At 47.9% G+C, this 7,362-nt stretch overlaps 2 long non-coding RNA genes across 2 annotated transcripts; one reads left to right on the plus strand and one right to left on the minus strand.

Annotated features, from left to right (window-relative positions):
* LOC121024323 (uncharacterized) lies at positions 1-7,166 on the plus strand. Its single transcript, XR_005787663.1, has 2 exons — positions 1-73; positions 6,545-7,166. It is a non-coding gene; the product is annotated as an uncharacterized LOC121024323 (long non-coding RNA).
* Positions 3,634-5,535, minus strand: LOC121024322 (uncharacterized). Its single transcript, XR_005787662.1, has 3 exons — positions 5,470-5,535; positions 4,383-4,477; positions 3,634-3,744 (listed from the first exon to the last, which is right to left on the minus strand). It is a non-coding gene; the product is annotated as an uncharacterized LOC121024322 (long non-coding RNA).
* Positions 7,167-7,362: the final 196 nt, after the last annotated feature.

The raw sequence follows: 7,362 nt of genomic DNA on the forward strand, positions 1-7,362 counted from the left end.
CGTGAACCACCTCAAGAGCCAGGGGCTCTTCGACCAGTTCCGCAGGGACTGCCTGGCCGACGTGGACACCAAGGTTCGGGGCGCACGGGGGCTGCGGGGGCAGGGCGAAGGGGAGGACCCCGAGGGCGGCCCTCTCGGGCAGTGTCCTGCCCTCGTCCGTCGGCCGGCTGCGCCTCGACTTCCCCAGCTGGGGCCCCTGCTGAGCGCGCCTCTCCCTCCCCAGGTTCCCTGGGCAGCCGCTTCCTCTTTGAGCTGTGTGAGGATCGGTGCGTTCATTCATTCGCCGATCCTGTCGTTCGTTTAACGGGCTCGTGTTAATCACCTGCCCTGCTTGGACGCGGGGAGTATGGTGGTGAGCAAGACTAAGTCATGGTTCTTCGGGAGACTCGTCTGGAAACACTAATGCTAACAGGGCTTTCGTCTCTGGTCTTTTTTTTTTTTTTTTTTTTTTTTTTTTTTTCGTGGTTTACTTTGTATCCAAGTTATTTTTGCGTGCTCTCTTGAAGATTTTTGGGCGGGAAGGGTCATGTCTGTGTCCTTTGGAGGAATCCAGTGGTAATGAATCAAATTATTAGCATTGTGCATTGCTGGTCACTGTGTGCGTGGGTGCAGAGGTAAGGAGGCAGAGCCGGACGGTGGAAAGGTGGGCTAGAGAGACTGAGACTCTTGTTTCCACCGCTGACTGCCTGATTAAGGTGGCTCAGGCCAAGTCACTTCTCTGAAGTGACAAGGGGCAGGGGGATAGGGAGAACCAAGCCATTCAGTGAGGAAAGGTTGGAGGAGAGGTGACAGCAGGTATTGATTGAAGTGGAAGAAGGACAGGAAAGAAGAGAGTTCTGGAGAGTAATGGGAAGAGGGGAAAGGTCAGCAAGGTGCTTCCTTGCATGGAAAGAGTTAGGGGCTGGGAAGGGGAAGGATTTTGTACCAAATGTCAGAGTGAAAGGGGGTGGTAGCCGGAATGAGTACACTTTGCTGATTCTGCAAAGAATGAGCAGTGGACAACCAGGATAGAGCAATCAGTGAGGAGGATGGAACACAGAGTCTGGAATTCTGGAAATGATTGAAGCAGGAAGCTTCAGTTGGAAACAGTTAGGAAATTGGGGTATTTGGCTTATATCTGGTTGGGTCCCTCAGATTGGAGTTTGCAGGGGGTGAGGGTTTTCTCAACACATTCCTCACATTTCCTGAGGAACCTCATGTCTTTGAGACAACGGGTGTTTGCAACCCCACACGGATTTTTCCTTGTGACTCTGTCCACCAGGATTTGATGGAAACTGCACACGATTCTGCTGTCTTCCCTGGGAAAACCCTCTGGAGAATCTGGGGATCTCTGATCCACCATGTGGACCAGAAGTAGAATGTGCTTTTTCGGGGTGTTGGGGTTTTTACACCACAGAGAATTCAAGATACTTGGAGATGTTCATCTGTGTAGGAAGTATATAGTTTTCTCACTTTGTTTTAGGGAATATGCACAGCCATCTTTTTGAAAATAATGTCTGTTGCCCTTTTTTTTTTTTTTTTAAAAAAGGGAGATGAGACAGATCCAGGTACGTGTTATGTAGATGACACTGGTTATTTGTATCGGGCAAATAGAGATTTCACTCTGCTGTTCTGAGAAACCATATCTCTGTTACCCTTGCGCAGGCACATTGGAAACTTGAATATGCTAAAGGGGCGCTGCAACACCTAAGGCTCAAATTTTTCTTCATCCCCCATCCCCACTAAATGTTATTGTTACGTGTTTGTAATGCCCCTGCCAGATCCCCTCAAAGTGGAGCCTGAAAACCTTTCTTGGTGGGAAGGAAGGGAGGACGATTGCTTGGACAATCTAATGAAGACAGGACCTTCTCCCAAGAAAAAATGTACACGTGCATATTAAAGTGCAACTTTCGTCATTCAGAAACGGTCGACTGTAGGCAGTTACATGTGGCTCAACCTAATACCCAGTTGCAAGGACTTCAGGGGCCGCAGAACAAGGTCCCTTGTTTTAATGTTGGAAACTAGAGAACTGAAATAATACCCCTTCCCTGACGGAAAAAGATGCCTGTGTGCAGCGGAAATTCTTTCCTCACCCCTCCTGTGCTTGCTTTCTCCCTCTGTCTTCACTCCTGATGCCTCCCCTCCTCTCTTTTTCCTCCTTGTCTTCTACCTCTGTGCCTCCTGGTTCTGGTTCTCTTTCCTCTTTCCCCCATGAGTGTCTCCCTCTTCCTGTTCCTTAGCTTTACTAACGATTATGCAGATTTTAATCTGATTTAAAGTGTTTCTTCTTGTTGTGTAGCATTTTATATCCTTTTTCATACATATGTATATACATATACATACATATGACAAGTTTGAAAGTCTCAAAAATCCTACAGAAGCCAAGGTTTTCTTTTGAGCCTAACATTCCTCTCCATGTGATGAGTGGGTCAGAGTAGACGTAAGATCCCCTGTTCATGCAAAGGAGCATCACTTTTAGGGAACCATCGAATCTCCTCTGTAAGAACAACTTGTAATTGAGACCATTTGTGGTATGGTGCTTTTGATAATTGAACCCTGAAGACTGACCTGCTTTATGTCAAACTCTGACCTGCAGTACAGAATCTATAGGGTTATAGCAGTAACTGGCTTGTCAGTCACATGCATATTTAAGAATCAAGACATTTGGGGCGCCTGGGTGGCGCAGTGGGTTAAGCGTCCGACTTCAGCCAGGTCACGATCTCGCGGTCCGTGAGTTCGAGCCCCGCGTCAGGCTCTGGGCTGATGGCTCGGAGCCTGGAGCCTGCTTCCGATTCTGTGTCTCCCTCTCTCTCTGCCCCTCCCCCGTTCATGCTCTGTCTCTCTCTGTCCCAAAAATAAATAAAAACGTTGAAAAAAAAAAAAAAAAAAAAAGAATCAAGACATTTGACACCTATCAGGAGCTCTCCAAGAGCAAAGCCACCATCCAGCCCAGTGTGGTTAAAGCAAGATGAGAAGTACTGAAGTCCGCTGGCATTCCCGCGGGTCAGAAAACCCTCCAGACTGCCCTGGGGTTATTGATGGCCTCTAACCAACCAAGAGAGGGATCTGACCTTAGCAAACCAATCAGCCCTCCTACCCAAAGATGAGAACCTTAGTCATCCCAAGATCTAACTAAGGCGGAGGCTCCTCTGCTGTAGATTACTAGTTCTCAGATCCCTGCCGTTTCTGACCCCTTGGCTCTGAGGTCACCCTGGAGAGTGTGAAGAGGGAAGCTCAAGAGAGGCCTGTCCTTCTGTCCCAGGCAGAGAACTCACCAACCAAATAAATATGGCACCTTTCTCCCCAGGTAATAAAGGCCAAGTTTTGTATACTTTCTCGGTTACAAGTGGCTCCTGGTCACTGTGACTATTGCCTCTTTTTTTTTTTTTTTTCTTTTTAAATTTGAAAGGAATATTGAAGACAGAGTATATAAACTTACTCACCCAACATGTATTCATTATGTACAAAGCACTGTTCAGATGCCAGGATACAGCAGTGAACAAAACCTCCCTGCTTTTATGGAGCTTGCATCCCAGCAGCGAAAAGCAGACAGGGGACAACGTGTAATAGGTTCTGTGGAAGAAATAAAGCAGGGTGAGGTTGGGAAGGGTTGCTGATTCGTTTTCAGTAAGTTGTCCAGGGAAGATTTCGAGAAGGTGTTACCTGAGCCGTCACTGAAGGAACCAAAGAGACCATCCAGCCAGCTGTGTGGGGCTCAGTGCTCTAAGTAGAGACCACAGCCAGTGGGAAGGCCTGAGGCAGGACCTGGTGAGGGAGAAAGTGACAGAAGGTGAGATAGGAGTGGCCCTCCGTCCCCCCTCCCTTCATGGATCTGGCAGGCCTTGGAGGCCATGGTAAGCAATTGGCTGTTACTGGAGCTGAGAAGCCATTGGCACCTTCTGAGCCTAAGGACGTGGTCTGGCTCCCCTTTTAGATGGGTTGGGTTTAGGTGTGTAATTATTAAAGGTGTCCCTTTCACGCTCAGTCATGATGTGGTTTGGACAATAAATATATGATTACCCTAATTTTGGAAGATTAACCCGAGCCACTGTGTGAAAAATAGACTTCAGGTGGGCAAGTGGTCAGAAGTAAGGAGATGGGTTGGGAATCGAGAGAGGAGATGCGAGCACCTTGGACCAGAGGGGTGGCGGTAAAGGGGGTGGAAAGTGGTCAGATTCTGAGTGTGTTTTGATGCTGCTGTGGACAGAATTTGCCAAAGGTTTGGAGGGGGGGTGGAAGGGAAAGGGAGGAGTCAAGGATGACTCCAAGGCTTTTGAGCAGAGCACTGGAAAAGGAAGAAAAGAGGAAAAGGAAAGCTTCTCAGAGGAGTAATGGGATCCAAAATATTGCTGAAGTCACTAGGCTTTTTACTGAAAGGAGAATGTGGCAACAAGGAGACTTACCTGTTGTAGTTCAGGTTGGAGCTTGTTTGGGGCAGCAAGAGTGCTGAGTGCTTTGTGATGATGTTTGAGTCCAGTGGTTCTGGGATTGGGGGATACTGGAGACAAGAATGATGTTTTAGAGTCAGTGGGGAGAAAGAATTCGTTTTAGTTCATGTTGATTTTGGATAAATGGAGAGGGATGTGAGATGGGATCCTGAGTGTTTCTTGTAGGACAGGAAATAGGAATCGGGCAAAGTCTGGAGATTGGGAGGGATGAGGGGGCATCACCAAGGGATGAAGTCTTATCATCTGTGCCTGAGATAGGTATCTGGCCGTCTCCGCGGACAGCTACTTTTTTAATTGCTTATCTGCCAAGCAGTGTGAGAAGCTATGTGAAAACAAAGATGAAGGGAATGTGAGGACCCGGCTTCCTCTTCAGTGGAGAGATAAATACCCCCCTCCCCAAAATACAGTACAGGGCAAGCATTGTTGGAAAGGGGGTATGTACACAGGATGGGAGGAACATGGGGGAAAGCCAGGGGTGACATCACAGATGAGGGTGAGCTCTGAAGGCGAGAAGTTTGCCAAATAGAGAGTAGAGGGAATGGTAGGTACAGAAGATTGAAGGCGTGAGAATGTTTCACTGGACTACGGGCTTTGAAGGGTAAGGTTAGGAGCCACAAACAGCAGATGAAGCCGTATGGCCATTCAGGGACTCTCACTCCCCTACATGAAAAGCCACGTGACAGACCGCGAGTGGTGGGGGCTGGGGGGCAGGCTCTAGGAAGGAGGGGTGCAGTCCTGATAGGGTGGTCAAGCACCCCTAGGCATGTCCTTTTAAGAAGTGACATACGGGGATGTCACAGTCACTTAAGTCTGTGCCTGGATGGCACGGTCACTTAAGCGTCCGACTCTTGATGTTGGCTCAGGTCACGATCTCACGGTTCTCTCGCGGGTTGCGAGTTGGAGCCCAGCATCGGGCTCTGCGCTGACAGTGGAGCCTGCTTGGGATTCTCCGTCTTCCTCTCTCTGCCCCTCCCCTGTTCTCTCTCTCTCTCTCTCTTTCTCTCTTTCTCAAAAATAAACTTTAAAAAAAAAAGTGACATACCATGTGTTCTCTCTCCTGCTTCCCTTAACTTAGGGGTTCTCAGCCTCAGCACCGTTGACATTCTGGGCTGGAACGTTCTTCGTTGTTCGGGTTCCCTGTGCACTCTAGGGCACTCAGCGGCATCCCTGCCCTCAACGCACAAGATGCCAGTGGCAGCTCCCTGAGTTGTGGCCACCAAAACTGTCTCCAGACATTGTCTAAAGTGCCCTGGGGTGGGGGTGGTGGAGGCAGAATCGCTCCTGGTTGAGGACCACCGCTTACGTTAGATCGAATGCCTGCTTGCAGTGTTGGTTCAGCCCGTTTCCACTCCCCCGGCACACATCTTCATCGCTGTAGTTACTGCCTCCTTTCCAAAGTATATCGTGTGTCTCTTTACTCTCTCCCTGTCGGAAGATTACTGGGCAGAAAGCTCAGCCATAGCGTATCCCTCTGCTCACGTGCAGTGAGTTCCTGTCCTCAACCCCATAATCCCAGACGTCCACACGTCCCCAGAGCCCTCCAGCCCGTGGCCGCAGGCTGTCTGCAACCTCGTATCTCTGCTTTTTTATATTCTCTTCCCCCACCAACTTGGAGGCTCCCAGATGCTCCTGACCCCACATTTTCTCATCCACTTGCACTGCTTCTATTGTTGGCTGTATGTGCAAGGCCTGCGTCTCCGATGACCAGCTGCTTTGTGAAACTCGGAGGGTCCAACTCAAATGCCACATCCTCAGCAAAGACTTATTCCTCTGCTCCCCTCCCTTTCTTGGCTCCAGATCATCTGAAGCTAATCTAACCCAGATAGTTACTTGTATCTGATTTTCGAGTCCTTTGTCTACAGGTGAGAGGTGTGTCTTTCTTCTTTGTGTCCTCCTATCTCCAAACATCTTGGCTTCGACAAAATAAGCAGTATTTGCATGTCTCAGTTATCCTGAAGCAGGAAGGTCCTAAGCTGAGAAACCTTGTGGCCACATTGATGCTGTAATCTAAAAAACGTTAACACTGTTAAGCATCCTCAAATTCCTGAGACTTAGAAATATTGATGTTATGTAACACTTGTGATTTTTAACATTTGTCTTTCCCCCCCACTTCCCAGCCTGCCTATCAGAACCTGAGACAACGGGTTGACAGCTTTGTTGCGAACCACTTGGCAACTCATACATGGAGTCCTCACCTCAATAAGAACCAGCTGAGAAACAACATTAGACAGCAGGTGCTCAAGTAAGTCTTCCAGACCCAGAGTCCCTAGGCAGGCTTGAAGGCGTCAGTCTGCTCTGTGGAAGGCAGAGACCATTTTGTGGAAGCTAGATGTCATTTTATCACGTCTGGTTGGCTGTTTCGAGGATGACGCAGTGCAGTTTTAGAGGGGGCTCAAATCGCTTCACGTTTCCCCATGAATTTTAGCAGTCTGACTTCTGCAGACCTTTGGAAATACCTGAAGGACCAGGATGCCAGTGTGACTCCAGAAACAAAATACTAGGGTATAATGTTAATTGCTGGTAAGTGCCAGAATATCCCATAAAGGTCAGGCTTTATTATTCTGCTTTCATAAGTAAAAAAGGCATTCTAGATCACGGCAGTTAAAATAATTTCCCCTAATTTGAGGCCATGTCTCCTATCTTCTAATACGACTCCCCTCTTTTTTTTTTCTTTTGCACTTTACTATGACTTTTAAGTCTGCTGCTTAGTGATGATATAGCCAAAAAAAAAAAAAAAAAGGCAGGAAAGTGTGTTTGGACCTGTCAGAGCCATTTTGGGTAAGATAAAGAGAATGAGAAGAGCTGGAGTATTTAGAGGGACCTATAAAAAAAAAAATCGTATTTGTTCCCAGAAAAGCAGATTTACAATACCATCTTGTTCTTGAATATAAATATTTGCCAAGACAGGAAGACCCGGACCTCGTATCCCTGCGTC

The sequence above is a fragment of the Herpailurus yagouaroundi genome, unplaced genomic scaffold (genome assembly GCF_014898765.1).
Source record: "Herpailurus yagouaroundi ecotype Mexico unplaced genomic scaffold, PumYag 63340, whole genome shotgun sequence".
In the NCBI taxonomy this organism is placed as follows: Eukaryota; Metazoa; Chordata; class Mammalia; order Carnivora; family Felidae; genus Herpailurus; species Herpailurus yagouaroundi.